Source organism: Mercenaria mercenaria, chromosome 9 (genome assembly GCF_021730395.1).
Source record: "Mercenaria mercenaria strain notata chromosome 9, MADL_Memer_1, whole genome shotgun sequence".
NCBI classification, from domain to species: Eukaryota; Metazoa; Mollusca; class Bivalvia; order Venerida; family Veneridae; genus Mercenaria; species Mercenaria mercenaria.
The window spans coordinates 19,855,633-19,872,419 of record NC_069369.1 but is presented as its reverse complement, the minus strand read 5'-3'; the positions used below and the strand labels follow the sequence as shown (position 1 = coordinate 19,872,419).

General features: G+C 36.3%; 1 long non-coding RNA gene across 1 annotated transcript in view; it reads left to right on the top strand.

The window, feature by feature from the left end:
- The first annotated feature begins 6,462 nt into the window (after positions 1-6,462).
- The window catches only part of LOC123547800 (uncharacterized), a 68,738-nt gene continuing 58,413 nt past the window's right edge, over positions 6,463-16,787 (top strand). Inside the window, exons 1-2 of the long non-coding RNA XR_008372343.1 lie at positions 6,463-6,551; positions 9,928-10,858. This is a non-coding gene — a long non-coding RNA (uncharacterized LOC123547800). The remainder of the gene's footprint in view (positions 6,552-9,927; positions 10,859-16,787) is intronic.

Genomic DNA, 16,787 nt, shown 5'->3' with positions numbered 1-16,787 from the left:
CTTATTCTCCCTTTAGCATGTATATGATTTCTTCTTTCATTTGTGTTTTTTAATGCATGTTGTAAAATGTGACTCTTCTTATTAGCTCACCTGTCACAAAGTGACAAGGTGAGCTTTTGTGATTGCGCAGCATCCGTCGTCTGTGCGTCCGTGCATCCGTGCGTGCGTAAACTTTTGCTTGTGACATCTCTAGAGGTCACATTTTTCATGGGATCTTTATGAAAATGGGTCAGAATGTTCATCTTGGTCAAGTTCGAAACTGGGTCACGTGCCATCAAAATTTAGGTCAGTAGGTCTAAAAATAGAAAAACCTTGTGACCTCTCTAGAGCCCATAATTTTCAATGGATCTTCATGAAAATTGGTCAGAATGTTCACCTTGATGATATCTAGGTCAGGTTTGAAACTGGGTCACGTGCCGTCAAAAACTAGGTCAGTAGGTTTAAAAATAGAAAAACCTTGTGACCTCTCTAGAGGCCATATTTTTCATGGGATCTGTATGAAAGTTGGTCTGAATGTTCATCTTGATGATATCTAGGTCAAGTTCGAAACTGGGTCACGTGCGTTTAAAAACTAGGTCAGTAGGTCTAAAAATAGAAAAACCTTGTGACCTTTCTAGAGGCCATATATTTCACAAGATCTTCATGAAAATTGGTCAGAATGTTCACCTTGATGATATCTAGGTCAAGTCCGAAACTGGGTCACGTGCCTTCAAAAACTAGGTCAGTAGGTCAAATAATAGAAAAACCTTGTGACCTCTCTAATGGCCATATTTTTCATGGGATCTGTATGAAAGTTGGTCTGAATGTTCATCTTGATGATATCTAGGTCAGTTTCGAAACTGGGTCACGTGCGGTCAAAAACTAGGTCAGTAGGTCTAAAAATAGAAAAACCTTGTGACCTCTCTAGAGGCCATATATTTCATGAAATCTTCATGAAAATTGGTCAGAATGTTCACCTTGATGATATCTAGGTCAAGTTCGAAACTGGGTCACGTGCCATCAAAAACTAGGTCAGTAGGTCAAATAATAGAAAAACCTTGAAACCTCTCTAGAGGCCATATTTTCCATGGGATCTGTATGAAAGTTGGTCTGAATGTTCATCTTGATGATATCTAGGTCAAGTTCGAAAGTGGGTCACGTGCCGTCAAAAACTAGGTCAGTAGGTCTAAAAATAGAAAAACCTTGTGACCTCTCTAGAGGCCATACTTATGAATGGATCTCCATAAAAATTGGTCAAAATGTTCATCTTGATGATATCTAGGTCAAGTTTGAAAGTGGGTCACGTGCCGTCAAAAAGTAGGTCAGTAGGTCAAATAATGAAAAAACGTTGTGACCTCTCTAGAGGCCATATTTTTCATGGGATCTGTATGAAAGTTGGTCTGAATGTTTATCTTGATGACATCTAGGTCAAGTTTGAAACTGAGTCAACTGCGATCTAAAACTAGGTCAGTAGGTCTTGAAATAGAAAAACCTTGTGACCTCTCTAGAGGCCATACCCTTGAATGGATCTTCATGAAAATTTGTCAGAATGTTCACCTTGATGATATCTAGGTCAAATTTGAAACTGGGTCACGTGCCTTAAAAAAACTATGTCAATAGGTCAAATAATAGAAAAACCTTGTGACCTCTCTAGAGACCATATTTTTCAATGGATCTTCATGAAAATTGGTCAGAATTTTTATCTTGATAATATCTAGGTCAAGTTCAAAACTGGGTCACATGAGCTCAAAAACTAGGTCACTATGTCAAATAATAGAAAAAAACGATGTCATACTCAAAACTGGATCATGTGGGAAGAGGTGAGCGATTCAGGACCATCATGGTCCTCTTGTTTTTGTGTAGTGTCAGCTAATCTTTTTTTTATGTTGTTTTAAATGTGCTAAATCTGTATATGGTAAATTACTTTTTCCATTTATTTGCTAGTACCTATGTGCTATTTTGTTTTAATGCATTGTAACATGTATGTGATAATTTGTGATATATGTTTCTTATCTACTTAGAGCCAGATGCTTTATTTGCTTTAATGTGCTTTAACATATTTGCATTTTATTACAGCTGTTTTACTTATGTTGAGCTTATTTACATGTGTTTGTCGGAAAATAGCTTTAAGCTAGTGTTATATGTTTATACTTATCCGACGTTAAATAAATCTTCTTGTAACTAAATCTTCTCTGATATTTTATCATAGTCACCGAGTTACAGTGTACGCGAGACCTAGTCAAAGAACCCATTATCTTTATCACCTCCATACACTTGAAGCAACACACAGTCTAAACAATATTTTATGCTTTCTCATTTTATACCTGAAAAAGTATGCTTGTCCGCGGACACACAGACTGAAAAATGCACTTGTCGGCCGGCAAAAAATCACGAGTCGGATAAGCTGGACATAGGAATCCCATATCCCTGCAGGGGTGGGTAGGTGAAAGAACTTCGAGCGTCAACAGTCCATAAAAAGGCACAGACGAGCAGCCGTTTTCGTTTGGTTAGGTGTTTATCCGTTCTAAGTTCGTATTTATCCAGCACTGTATCCTATACCAGTTAGGAATTATCCGCAAATTTAAACCCACCCCATAATCAATACAATTTTTAAGCTATAAAAATCAATTTCAAACTTTGATACTGTTAAACATTGTCAAAGAGATGTTTATGGAACTAATACATTTAGTAAGTAAGGTCTTACTGCAATTTCTGGTACTTTAAAACAGTTAGAAACATAAAACATGTTCATTTTGAAGACTTCTTTAGTACATTTTAATGAATTCCAGCCACATAATGTGACATTTCGATTGAAATATTTAGTACACAAAACATATTATCAATACATGATATTATGACTATCAAAAGTTTTACGATAACATTGCATACTAACATAAAAACATGAAAAAAGACAAGGAAATTAACTACATACATCGTCTTTCTGTCAGCCATGTTGGCACTGTGTTAGGGTCGCTGAACAGAGTTAGGATTATCCGGGTACATGGCATGATTTGTGTCGGATATCAAACGTTGAAAACAGTATTTCTGGCAGACTTGTTCTTTTCTTGACAGACTAAATAATTTGTGAAAACGAGACGCAACACCACTTACATTTCGTGAAAAAAAATACAATCTGTTACATTCTTTCAAGTAAATGATAATAATAATAAACATTTTAATACTCCACAATTTTGCAAACGGAAATTATATTTTGATATTCCTTTCTTCATTATACATGGTGTTATATGCAACCCACTTCGGTATCGTACAAACGTGGAAATCGCTCGTTTGCGCATAAATTTCTCAGAACTTGAGAATATTTAACAGACACATTATGCCGAGAAAAGCACTAGTTTCCACCAAGTTATAAAGAAATTCAAGCAAAAATGTTACCTGAATCGAGTTACTTTTCCCGTGAGCACGATACTTAAATGTTATGTGGGTTACATGCCTCCCTGTGTAATTCAGACAGGAAATGAGAAAATATATGGTCCATTTTTCTAAGTCAAACAGTTTTCATCCGATCTTCACCAAACTTGGTGACAATGTTTGTGGGCATAATATCTCGGCCAAGTTCGATGTCCAGCCAAATCGCCCAAGACTCTTGGGTTATGACCCTTGAATTACTCGAAAAACTGCAAATATAGCCTTGTCCGCTCTGTAAGTCAAAGAGTTTTCATCTGATCTTCCACAAACTTGCAAATAATGTTTGTTGGCGTAATATCTCAGCCAATCTCAGCCAAATCGCCTGCAAATCTCTTGGATTATGGCCCTTGAATTACTCGAAATCTGCGAATTTAGCTTGTCCACTCTAAGTCGAATAGTTTTCATCCGATCTTCACCAAACTTGGTGACAATGTTTGTGGGCATAATATCTCGGCCAAGTTAGATAACCAGCCAAATCGCCCCAAGCACTCTTGGATTATGGCCCTTGAATCAGGCCAAGTTCGATGACGGGCCTATTTAGTAGTTAGAGCTTGTCTTCGAGTTACATCGTATCACATGGTCACCCAATTTGGCACTCACTATTGACATAGCTTCTTACCTTGCAGATTATTCCAGACACTTGAAAAGTAGTTCAATAGCAAATCTGATGTACACTTTGTTGGATCGTATGACGCTACCTCAAATAACGCTTTTGATTCCATACCTCATGTTTTCATTTCGATGTAAATGAGACGTGGAACCAAAATTTGTAGTCCTTTTTGGCGCTATATAACCTATACTGTGTTGGTGCGCCGTAAAATCCAAATAAATAAATAACCTCAAATAACGCTCTCCAAGAAGCATTCCACGTCCTGTGTTTTATACGTTATTTCGCGTAAAGCTCCGGGAGACGTGTACTTACTGTTTTGTGCATGTCGAACAACTTTTCGCATAAAGCTAGGTCATGGTCAACAAAGCACAGAAATATGATCATTGTTATCAAATATATTGATCTCAATCCTACCGCTTGTCCGACCGTCCGTCTATTTTGTCCGAACAATAACTTTAAAACCGCAAAATGGAACTTGATAAAACTTGAATGACATAGTAACTAAGTTATGACAGAGAGCAAAATAGTCAAATACTCTTTTAATTAACCCCCTTTTTATACTTAATTTGTCCAAATGTTGTGTTGACTAACTGTGCAACTGAAAGAGTGGCAGTGTGAGGAAGTTTAGACCGCAACAACCATAACTCTTTTAAAAATGATTAATTATTTCCCTTTTTGTATTACTTTTCGATTCCTGCCGAGCCTAAAGTAACGTCTCGAGGGACACCTAGAGTCTTTCTTCACCATTTGTAGGTGGAAAGTCACCATATTACCGGAACTGTGTTGGTATGATGTACGAGTCGAAAAAAAAAGAATAACTTGAAACTTGTGCGTTCAAGGTCGCCTTACACCGCACAAATGAATTACTTTGCTTAAGAAGGTGAGAAGTTGTCCAGGCAATAATAATTCTACGTTTGTTAGAAAATGTGCGAGTTAGCCTTTTTCGCCCATGAAGACGCAGTTTTGACCTTCATTTCATGGCGGCAAACATTTGGAAATTTGGCCACACATGCAACTTTTAATGAGCACACAAAGTTTTTTCCTGTGCGTTCATTGTGTACGCTTGATGTGAACTCACTTGAACAAGTTTCAAATGTTTTTAGATTGTATGCAGTCAGGCGTGCAGATCGGACCGACTTTGCGGCAAAATGTTTTTTTTTTAAAGACTTCGCCCGACGTGTGTCCAAAACCGCAAGAAACTCAGTTGTTATTAAAATAAAAACCAGCATCAGCACTATGTGGCGTTTCTCTTTATCATCATTACCATAATCATCGTTATCATCATCAACACTGAATTATCTTCGTCACTGACTGAGGTACCCAGAGCATCCATACTTATGTAGCGTAACCATATACTGTAATTATAATTATCGTTGACACTCTGAAACATGTCCAATGAGAGTTAATTTATACGAGTCTAAATGTGTATTAATATTTTGTTAATCAAGGGACAAAATTTAACTTTCTTAACAACTGTGGATTGCTGAAGTTGTTTCCCTTCCCTTACAGATAAACCTAATTTGGCTATATTTTGTCCAATTCCTGCTATAAATGTCATGCCAGAAATGGCAAAATATGGAAAATAAAATTATTCTATTCTATTATATTTTACGGCCCCACGGCGCTATGTGCAATCACTACTATATACTGTCGATGATATTATATTAGAGCGGACGCAGCGCTTCAGTGGTAACACTATCTGACTTCGTCACCAGATGTCGTGAGTTCAAGCCCTCGCCCCTCTAACTAAAATACCAACACCAGGATAAGAGTTCCGTGAGAATCTAAAGAACCAGGGAAGCCTCTGGAATTGGACCGTGTTCTAAATCTCTCACTGTCTTCCTACTAACATTACTAACATTACTAACACTCTTGTGGAGGAGTCGCCCGTATGGATTAACAGTGGCGGCTATAAATGAGCTTCAAACAAGCAACCGTCAGGCTATTTCATGGCAATTTGATGATTTGTTTTTCGTGAAAAATTCCAGTAAAACTAATTGTGGAAAGCACCAGTACGGGTTAATATATAAAGTTGAACGCGGTTCGATTATTTTAATGTTTTTCAATCTGGCTGCCGTTCCGTCGGGATACCTTGTAAAAAATATACAAAATATATGTATTGAAAGTAAGGGAAGTTTACTCGCATTTCGGAACAATACAAAACAGTTTTGAATCCACTAAGTTTGTCAGTCAACGTTTTCTTTTCTTTATATAAATTTAAGTATCATCAGCATTCCTATCTGTTTTTCAACTTTTTTATTTATGAGAAGTTTTATCTATTTTCATATTTCTATTTTTGCAGCGCTGAGCGCCTTTTGTAATTTTAAACGCAGCCGAGATAATTATATCATAACTGCGATAACGGCCTTACGGCAAAAGAACTGTACAAGCCATGAATTAGTTCACGCATAAAGTCCGTGCGTGATCACGTGAGATTGTTGATCGTTTTGTCGCCATGACACTTTTGTGTTGTTGGAGAAAAAACAAAGAAAAATGATGATAAAAGAGAAATGAAAAAGTTGAGTCGAAACGCTAGGTAAGTAGTAAACATACATTTAAGGTTTTGCCGTCCATTTAGACTCTGCAGATATTATGGACTTTAGCAGAGTAGAAGTGGGTGGGGTATATGGTATTGTTTCTAATTCCGACGCTGCTGTAAAAATATTCCAATGTGACAATAATTTAACTTATAACCATGAAATACTGAACTCTTAGTTTAATACAAAGACAACATCAATACGTGTTATTTCACAATTTCGGTATAAGCATTCAGTATCATCAGAAAAGTATAACATGCATTATAATTAGTCGAACTAATCCGACGTATACAGTTTGTTTTATATTGTGACGGTCAAACTGTAACGTCGGACGCAGTGGCTGCAAAAGTCAGAAATTAAAAAGCAGCCACTCAGCGACAGTAAGCTTGTCTTGCATTATAATAAGCAGGCTGGTAACATTGCCCGATCGGGCTTACGACACAAAAAGTAATATTTCATGGAAAATAATGAAGATATTTCTTTCGAACTTGGTCTATTTGTTAAGCATAACATATTATGCTTATCAAGATAGAAATAACTTTGTTGCCTTCAGTTTTGTTAGAATTACTTCCCTTTTTCAGTTTTATATGGTGCATAATTTTTGAAGTCCAAAAAAAATATGTTTTATTGCAATGTTTAAAACAGGAAAAGTTCAATGGCTTTCTATTGCTCCAAACTTGTGCGCCAATACCTTTATTCTATATATTTAGGATAAATACTTTGTTTCTGGTGCAGATGTATGAGCAATTTTTTTAGAACTAACATTTCTCTATAATGTCGTAAGTGAAAGCAGAGTAAAATGTATACATTCATGTACTAGCGCAATAATTTAGAGCATTAGGCAGCCATTGAACCCTTTTTTGTTTTAAACTTAGCATTAGAACATATTTGTTTGGACTTTAAAGATTATGCGTCATAAAAATCTGAAAAGGGAAAATAATTCTACCAAAACTGAAGGCAACCAAGTTATTTTTATTCTAATTTGTATCATTTGTTATGCTTAATAAATGGACCAAGTTTCAAGAAATACTACTTTTTGTGTCGTAAGCCTGATTGGGCAATGTTACCAGCCTGATAAGGCTGAATTATCCATGTAGATTATCTAAATGAGCTGCGCTGCTGAGTAATTTTTAGCTTGACTATTCGAAGAAAAGGGGAGCTATCCTACTCGCCCTAGCGTCGGCATTAGCGTTAGCATGAGTGTCACACAAATGTTAAAGTTTGCGTACCACCCCAAATATTTTCAAAGTCCATTGAGATATTGCTTTCATATTTTGCATACTTGTTTACCATCATGACCCCATTCTGTAAACAAGAGCAGACAACACTATCAAACATTTTGACTGAATTATGGCCCCTTTTCGACTCGGAATATGCTTATTGTAATGTTAAAGTTTGCGTACCACTCCAAATATTTTCAAAGTCCATTGAGATATTGCTTTCATATTTTGCATACTTGTTAACCATTATGACCCCATTCTGTAAACAAGAGCAGACAACTCTATCAAGCATTTTGACTGAATTAATTGGCCCCTTTTCGACTTAGAATATGCTTATTGTAATGTTAAAGTTTGCGTACCACCCCAAATATATTCAAAGTCCATTGTGATATTACTTTCATATTTTGCAGACTTGTTTACCATTATGACCCCATTCTGTAAAAAGGAGGAGGCAACTCTATCAAGCATTTTGACTGAATTATGGCCCCTTTTTGACTTTGATATGCTTATTGTAATGTTAAAGTTTAAATACTCATTGCTTATATTATACTATCAATTAAGCACTGAGAATAGTCGAGTGCGCTGTCCACTGACAGCTCTTGTTTGACCACACAATTATCGATTAAATATTTGTAAGCTGGTTTCTCAGTATCCAATAAGGGAATAGATTGAAACTTCACACACTTGACAACTGTGATCAATACAACATGCACTGCATATGTTTCAGAACTCTGTTACACTTGTTTACCAAATTATGCCCCGTTTTAAAAATCTTCTTCTCAAAAACCAGAAGCCCTAGAATTTAGATATTTGGTGTGAAGCATTGCCTAGTGGACCTCTACCAAATTTATTCAAATCATGACCCCGGGGTCAAAATTGACCCCGCCCCAGGGGACACTTGATTTTACATAGGAAAATCTTAAAAAATCTTCTCAAAAACCAGAAGCCCTAGAGCTTAGATATTTGACATGTAGCATTGCCTAGTGGACCTCTACTAAAACTGTTCAAGTCTTGATCCCTGGGTCAAAATTGACCCCGCCCCAGGGGTCACTTGATTTTACATAGTAAAATCTTCAAAAATTTTCTAAAAATAAACCAGAAGGCTTAGAGCTTAGATATTTCGCATGTAGCATTGCCTAGTGGACCTCTACAAATTTGTTCAAATCATGACCCCCGGGGTCAAAATTGATCCCGCCCCAGGGGTCACTTGATTTTACATAAGAAAATCTTCAAAAATTTTCTAAAAATAAACCAGAAGGCTTAGAGCTTAGATATTTCGCATGTAGCATTGCCTAGTGGACCTCTACAAAATTTGTTCAAATATGACCCCCCGGGATCAAAATTGACCCCGCCTAAGGGGTCACTTGATTTTACATAGAAAAATCTTCAAAAACTTTCTAAAAATAAACCAGAAGGCCTAGATCTTAGATATTTGACTTGTAGCATTGCCTAGTAGACTTCTACAAAATTTATTCAAATCATGACCCCCGGGGTCAAATTGACCCCGCCCCATGGGCTTACTTGATTGTACATAGAAAAATCTTCAAAATTTTCTAAAAGTAAACCAGAAGGCCTAGAGCTTAGATATTTGACATGTAGCATTTCCTAGTGGACCTCTACAAAAATTGTTCAAATCTTGACCCCCCCCCCCCCTTTCACAGGGTCAAATTGACCAAGCCCCAGGGGTTATTTGATTGTACATAAGGAAATCTTCATAAATTTGCTAAAAATAAACCAGAAGGCCTAGATCTTAGATATTTAATATGTAACATTTTCTAGTAGACTTCTACAAACTTTGTTCAAATCATGACCCCTGGGGTAAAATTGGCCCCGCCCCAGGGGTTGCTTGATTGTACATAGGAAAATCTTCCAAAACATTTCTAAAAACCATCAGTTTGACATTTGAAGCATGTAGCTCATATTACTCTGGTGAGTGATCCAGGGTCATCATGACCCTCTTGTTTCACTTTAGTGTCCACTAATTAACTTTCTTCAGTGGCAAGGCTGTTGAATAGTCGAATGTTGCTGTCCTCCAACAGCACCTGATTGGTAGAGTATTGTTTTAAAAAGTTATAAATAAGATAAAAACAACTACTGTAACTTGCAGTAATTAAATGTTGCTTTTTTCCATAATTATACAAATACTTATTTTCAGGTAAAAACAAAGAAATATGTGACATTTGACAGTAATACAGCACTTAAAGTTCAGGCAAGTTGTGCTCAGAAAACATGATCTACCCAGTTTAGACAACAGTTAGCAGTTATAATTTGCCTCAGAGTCAGATATCACTCCTTATGGAGAAATAATTGTGAAACACAGATGAAGTGTCTAGAAAGGTGTGACACAAACAATAATGACAAGACAAAATAAGTTCACAATATTTGGGAAAATCTGAAAATAGCAAAGATTTGAGAAAGACAGGAGTTTTAGCAAAGAGCTGAGACACAGAGAGTTACAGCAAAAACCTGAGGCAGACAGAGTTTTAAGTTGAGGAAGGCAGAATTTCTGCAAAGTGCTGAAGCAGACATTACTTTTAACAAAGAGCTGAGACACATACTTTGCTAAAAGAGCTGAGGATTACAGATTTTCAGCAAAGACCTGAAACACACAGAGTTTCAGCAAAGAGCTGAGGTAGACAGTAGTTTTGACAAAGAGCTGAGACAGACATACTTTCCGCAAAAGAGCTGATTCACACTGTATTACAGTATATAACTGAGGCACATACAGTTTCAGCAAGGAACTGAGGCAGACAGTTTAAGAGTCTTAATAAAGAGCTGAGGGACACAAGATTTCCAGCAATGAGATGAGGCACACAAGTTTCAGAAAAGAGCTGAGGCACACAAGAGTTTCAGCAAAGTGCTGAGGCAGACGATTTAAGAGTTTTAACAAAAAGTTGAGGCACACAAGATTTCCAGCAAAGATCTGAGTCACACAAGATTTCCAGAAATGAACTGAGGCACACAAGAGTTCCAGCAAAGAGCTGAGGCACACAAGAAATCCAGCAAAGAGCTGAGGAACACACAAGAGTTCCAGTAAGGAGCCAAGGCATGCTATGTTACAACAAAAAACAAAATGATGCGCCCAGGTAGGCAGAATCATTCAGTTACTGGTATGCAATTTTTTTCTCTAAAATTGTACATATATGTTTTAGATGTGACTTTTTCAGTAGACATTAAAAAGAATCTTTTGTACACACAATAGTTATTTAAAAAATCATAGATTTGTTTCATCATCCGGTTGTTAAACATAAAAATTAATTGGCTGTTTTAAAACAAAAGAACCTTTCAGCTGTCAAAATGTCATAAGGATGGCTAGTTTGTATTTTTTTATCAAAGCATCCATTTTAACATTTTTTATATAATCCCATCTTGACTCATTCACATTTCTTGATCCAGGCAGATTTCCTGTAATTGTCGTATTTAGAGCAAAAAATGGGATTTCAAAATTTAATAAAAAAGAAACTTGGCACAGGTAAAGACCATAACTAGGCGATATGCTGTGTGCAAGAAACAGGACTTTAGGTCAAATGTCAAGGTCATTCTAAGAGGACAAAAATTATAAATTTTCTTGTTTGATTTGCATAAATAGACTAAATACAAACAACTTGCAACATAATTTCTACCATAAGACATGTCTTATGCAAGACCATTACCCAGAGCTCAAAGGTGAAGGTCACATTTAAAGGTCAGATTTTGTGTATTTTATGTCCAGCCTGTAACTTTTAAATGCATGAATTAACTTGTCACAAACAAAACAATATGCTGCTAGCAATACTTAGACTTAAAGGCCAAAGTAACACTTAAGAGGCCGGAAATATGAGCTCATTGTTGTCCAGTGTATAATTCTTGTATCCAATTAAATTGATTCAAATAACTTGGCAAAAATATTCAGCATACTATGACCAAGTGTCACATGCAGAGTGTGGCCTCTGATTTAGCAGTCATTGTCACACAGGTGAAATATTTTAATCTAATTTTTCTTGACCAGTCTGTTACTTCATCATGCATGGCTGAATGTTCAGACACCTTTAAGTTATTTATGGCAAGAAGACATGTCCATTTCATAGAATAGAATTCCACCTCAAAGATCAAGGTCACATTTAGGGTTAAATAAAAATTATTTTTGTGGTATTGCTTATGTCTGTCTGTCTATTGATCTGTCAGTAGACAGTTTAGTTCCTGATCGGTAACTAGAATCAGCTTCGACATTCATTTAAGTCAAACTACAAACTTTAAGGATGGTTGCATGTAGTCAGTAGATGACCCCTACTTTTTTGGGTCAGATGGTCAAAAGACCTTGTGACCTTGACTTAAAACATTTTTGATCAATAACTGGATAACAGGTACTCTTTTTAAGAAATCAAACTTTATAGAATGAATTGCATATGGTCACCAAGGGACCCTTTGGGTCAGTAGGCAACAGGTCAGTTTCATATTTATAGCTAGAGAATGCTTCCGCCTACATCCATCAATATTTTAGAATGATTGATGACTCCTATTGATTTAAGGGATTAGGAGGTTATGGTCAAGGTTATTGACCTCTAAATTGAAAATGGTTTACTGTCAAAAACTGAAAGAGTTCTTTAGCCTAAGATTAATTATCTTCAAGGATTATTGTCTTTGGTCAGTAAATAATAACCCCTCTTGTTTTTAGAGTCAGTAGGTCAGCAGTCAAGGTCACAGTGACATTGAGACTAAACATGGTTTCTTATCAATTGCTGGAGAAGGCTTTGGCCTATGATTGTCTGTGGGCACATTACCTCTTTTGTTTAGGGGTCAGGAGGTCAAAGGTCAAGCTCACAGTAACCTCGAGACAAAAATGGTTTAGGATGTATAGCTGGGGAATGCGTTGACTTAGGTCAGTATGTGTCTTTGGTCAGTAGATGACTCATACTATTTTTGGGTCATTCAGCCAAAAGTTAAGACCACAGCATACTTGAGAATGAATTAAATTCATAATCACATTTTCCTTCAACAGGCTGTCATGTTGAGCATATCACAAAGAGGGACAGGGACATTTCTAGAATGGTCTATAATAAAGCAGATTGGAGCTTTATGGTTACAGAAAGGAATGAATGTCTGTTGTTTATATTAAGAATATCATGGAACATGTGCAAGCTGCATTTCAGTACATCTAGGATATGTGTTTAATAGTAATAAACACAAAAGTGAGGAAAACAAACTAAAACTGTTATGTTATGTGCAACTGAGTGATTTCATAATGTTGAAAGATAGAAACATATTTAGCAGTTTTGCTTTTATATAAAACAATGTACTAACTTATTGCAGTAAAAATCAAAGCGCTCAAAGCGCTGATGGTGGCTGCTAATCAATGTTTAAAATATTACAAAGAAAGCGACAACTGAGGAATTGTTAACTAAGTATAAACCATAAGAACTTTTTTTTTGCATTTTTTTTAATATTCGGCTTTGGTTTCAAAATTAATCCTTTAATTTTCACTGCCAGTCATTGTTTACATACACACTGATTCAGTCTTTAACGCATAGTTTTGATCCTTTTTGATTATTTGTGACGAAAACTACAACATAAATTTCATCGAAGATGTTTTACTATGAATAAATAATATAATAAGCCTTTTCTTCAAATCATTCAGCTTTTAAGATTTCTTTTTAAAGCTTTTGGGCAGTGTCTGTCATGAATTATTATACACACTGACTTAGTCCGTATCAGATAGCTGTGGTTTTCATGAGACTTTTGTGAAAGAAAACAACACAAACATGCACCACAAATGTACCTCAGAATGTCAGTTGTGCAGTCAGTGTATTTTAGATGTGCATTAATTATCACTCCATCTGTTATACTCAAAAGTTCGCTAGACATAACAGCAGGCTTCGCAAAAATGCTGGACATTAAGTCAGACAAACATACAACTTTAGTCAGACCGAGAAAAAAGTCGAAAATATATGTAACAGGCGAAACGAAACCGTTTTAATTTTTATACATATATTTGTATCCAGATATATTGAGACGTACCATGAGAAAACCAGTGTAGTGCGTTTGCGACCAGCATGGATCCAGACCAGCCTGTGCATCCGCGCAGTCTGGTCAGAATCCATGCTGTTAACTTTCATAGCCTATTGCAACTAGAGAAACCGTTAGCGAACAGCAAGGATCCTGACCAGAGTGGTGTGCGGATCCGCAGTTTGATCTGGGTCCATGCTGGTCACAAATGCACTATGTTGTTTTTCTCATGGTGCGACTCGAATGAATTTAGCTGAAGTGAGCAGAATCTGTCTTGAAACAATTCAATCTTTTAGTTGGTCAAATCTGTTATCCGACGACTTGCTATAGTCTGACAGATTGCCGTTTCAAAAAGGCGAGTATTAGTATCATCGCTGCGCCCACTTTCACGGGCTTACAAGTTGATGAAATCGTGATACAGTAGCACCACTTAGTCAAAGCGAGCTTGCAACACTTCTCAGCTTGGGCGACCTGTAGGTTTCCACGTTGATAATTCGTGTTTTGTCAGACGAAATTATACCGAATACATGTATATCTATGCATACATATAGTATCTTATATTGTACATTTGCTGAAGGAAGATTATCCGTGAGGGAATATTATTTAGAAAACATACATGTCTTTGATTCTCACGGCAGGTCACATTGCAAACCATATCGAATTCATGAATTTTATACCTCAGTCACACATACGGCGTGGAAAGCTACGTCTAGCCACGGATGAAAACGTAGTAATCCGTATCTATCGGTATTGAAACGTACCTGAGACGTACCTTAAAGTAGTAATCTGTATCAATTCGTACCAATCCGTACGACTCAGTTACGGATCGATACGGATTACTACGTTTCTATCCGTAGCTAGACGTAGCTATTTGCGCCGTATGTACGTGTGACTGTGGTATTAACTGAATGTTCTTTAATTTTTTTCACTCTCGGGTTGCTAAGCATGTTTAATTATATTTTGTTCTTGATATAACGATGAACTGTACATGTTCAAGTTATATCAATAAAGTACTGTCCTGTTCATAAATCATCTCACTAAATTTGCGCTAATTAGTGTTAATTGGCAGTATCAACGCCTGAGAAAATCCATATCATTATCGATTTTCTATAAATAGCGTAATTAACATGTGGTCATATTTTTGCGTGCTTGAAACGCCGAAAAAAGAGACAATGCAGTCGAAAATTCAGTAATATTCTTAGATCACTAGGGTTGCATTAATATAATATCTTACAATTTGATAGCTATAACGAACATTTAAGTTTGTTCTGACATATTTGAAAAGTGTTACAACTAGCTGGAAAAGCTATCAGAGGTACAAACTGGTATTGTCTATGGACCGGAAATGTTTGGAAACTTTTCCGTTGAAATTCCGTTTCTATTTTTAGCCGCGGATTATTGCTAGCAGAAGTCATTGTTCTTTATCAAATAAAGCCTTAAATTTCGGGAGTTATACATGTGACACTGCGGTTAGGAAACGTTTTTGAATTGTCAGTCTGGATTCCCAGGCTAGGTTTCTATATATATCAGCTACCTTTTCTACGTTATAAGCTACGTGACCTCTGGGGCAGTATACTATGCAATAGGTTATAACACACTAAATAGCCACCACTAATTATATTCTATATAAAATGACAAGTTTTCACAATGCTGCAATACACACCTAGACCCATTTTAAATTTCTTTAGCTTACATTTTCTTGTAGATCAACATTAATACTGTAAAAATATCCAAAGAAAAGTAGGGGTCATGTTTGATACAAGAAAAATATTTCTGGTCAAACGGACACACCGTAATTTTTACACTGAAATGACAATCACAATTTAGGGCAGGGGTGTATGAATAAATCTCACATGTTAAATCAGTTTGGAGTCTTTTTTCAACATGCAAATGCTACCAGTATGTCAAGTATAGGCATGCAATATGATTTCAACCAATATATAGCAATGATTTCAAGGAAAATCCTTCTTACAGCAAAAAAAACTGAGAACTATTTGAATCCGCCATTATGCGACTACCATTTTTAGCTCGACTATTCGAAGAATAGTCTAGCTATTCTACTCACCCTGGCGTCGGCGTCGGCGTCGGCGTCGGCGTCGGCGTCACACCTTGGTTAAGTTTTTGCATGCAAGTACATACAGCCATCAATTAAAGTCATATAGCTTTGAAACTTATTTTTTCTTTTTCTAGGTCAATTACCAACCTCTCTGGGTCAAGTCCCATAACTCTGACATGTATTTTGAGCAAATTATGCCCCCTTTTGGACTTAGAAAATTTTGGTTAAAGTTTTACATGCAAGTTACTATCTCCAAAACTAATGCAGATATTGATTTGAAACTTCAAATGTGTCTTCGGGGTTATAAAACTAGTTGATAGCACCAAGTCCCATAACTCTGACTTTCATTTTGGTCAAATTATGCCCCTTTTTGGACTTAGAAAATTCTGGTTAAAGTTTTGCGTGCAAGTACATACAGCTATTTCTAAAAGGCATATAGATTTGAAACTTATTTTTTCTTTTTCTAGATCAATTACCAACCTCACTGGGTCAAGTCCCATAACTCTGACATGTATTTTGAGCAAATTATGCCCCCTTTTAGACTTAGAAAATTTTGGTTAATGTTTTACATGCAAGTTATTATCTCCAGAACTAATGCAGATATTGATTTGAAACTTCACATGTGTCTTCGGGGTTATAAAACTAGTTGATAGCAGCAAGTCCCATAACTCTGACCTTCATTTTGGCCAAATTATGCCCCCTTTTGGACTTAGCAAATTCTGGTTAAAGTTTTGCGTGCAAGTACATACAGCTATTACTAAAAGGCATATAGATTTGAAACTTACTTTTTCTTTTTCTAGATCAATTACTATCCTCACTGGATCAAGTCCCATAACTCTGACATGTGTTTTGAGCAAATTATTCCCCTTTTTGGACTTAGAAAATACTGGTTAAAGTTTTGCGTGCAAGTACATACGGCAATTACTAAAAGGCATATAGATTTGAAACTTATTTTTTCTTTTTCTAGATCAATTACC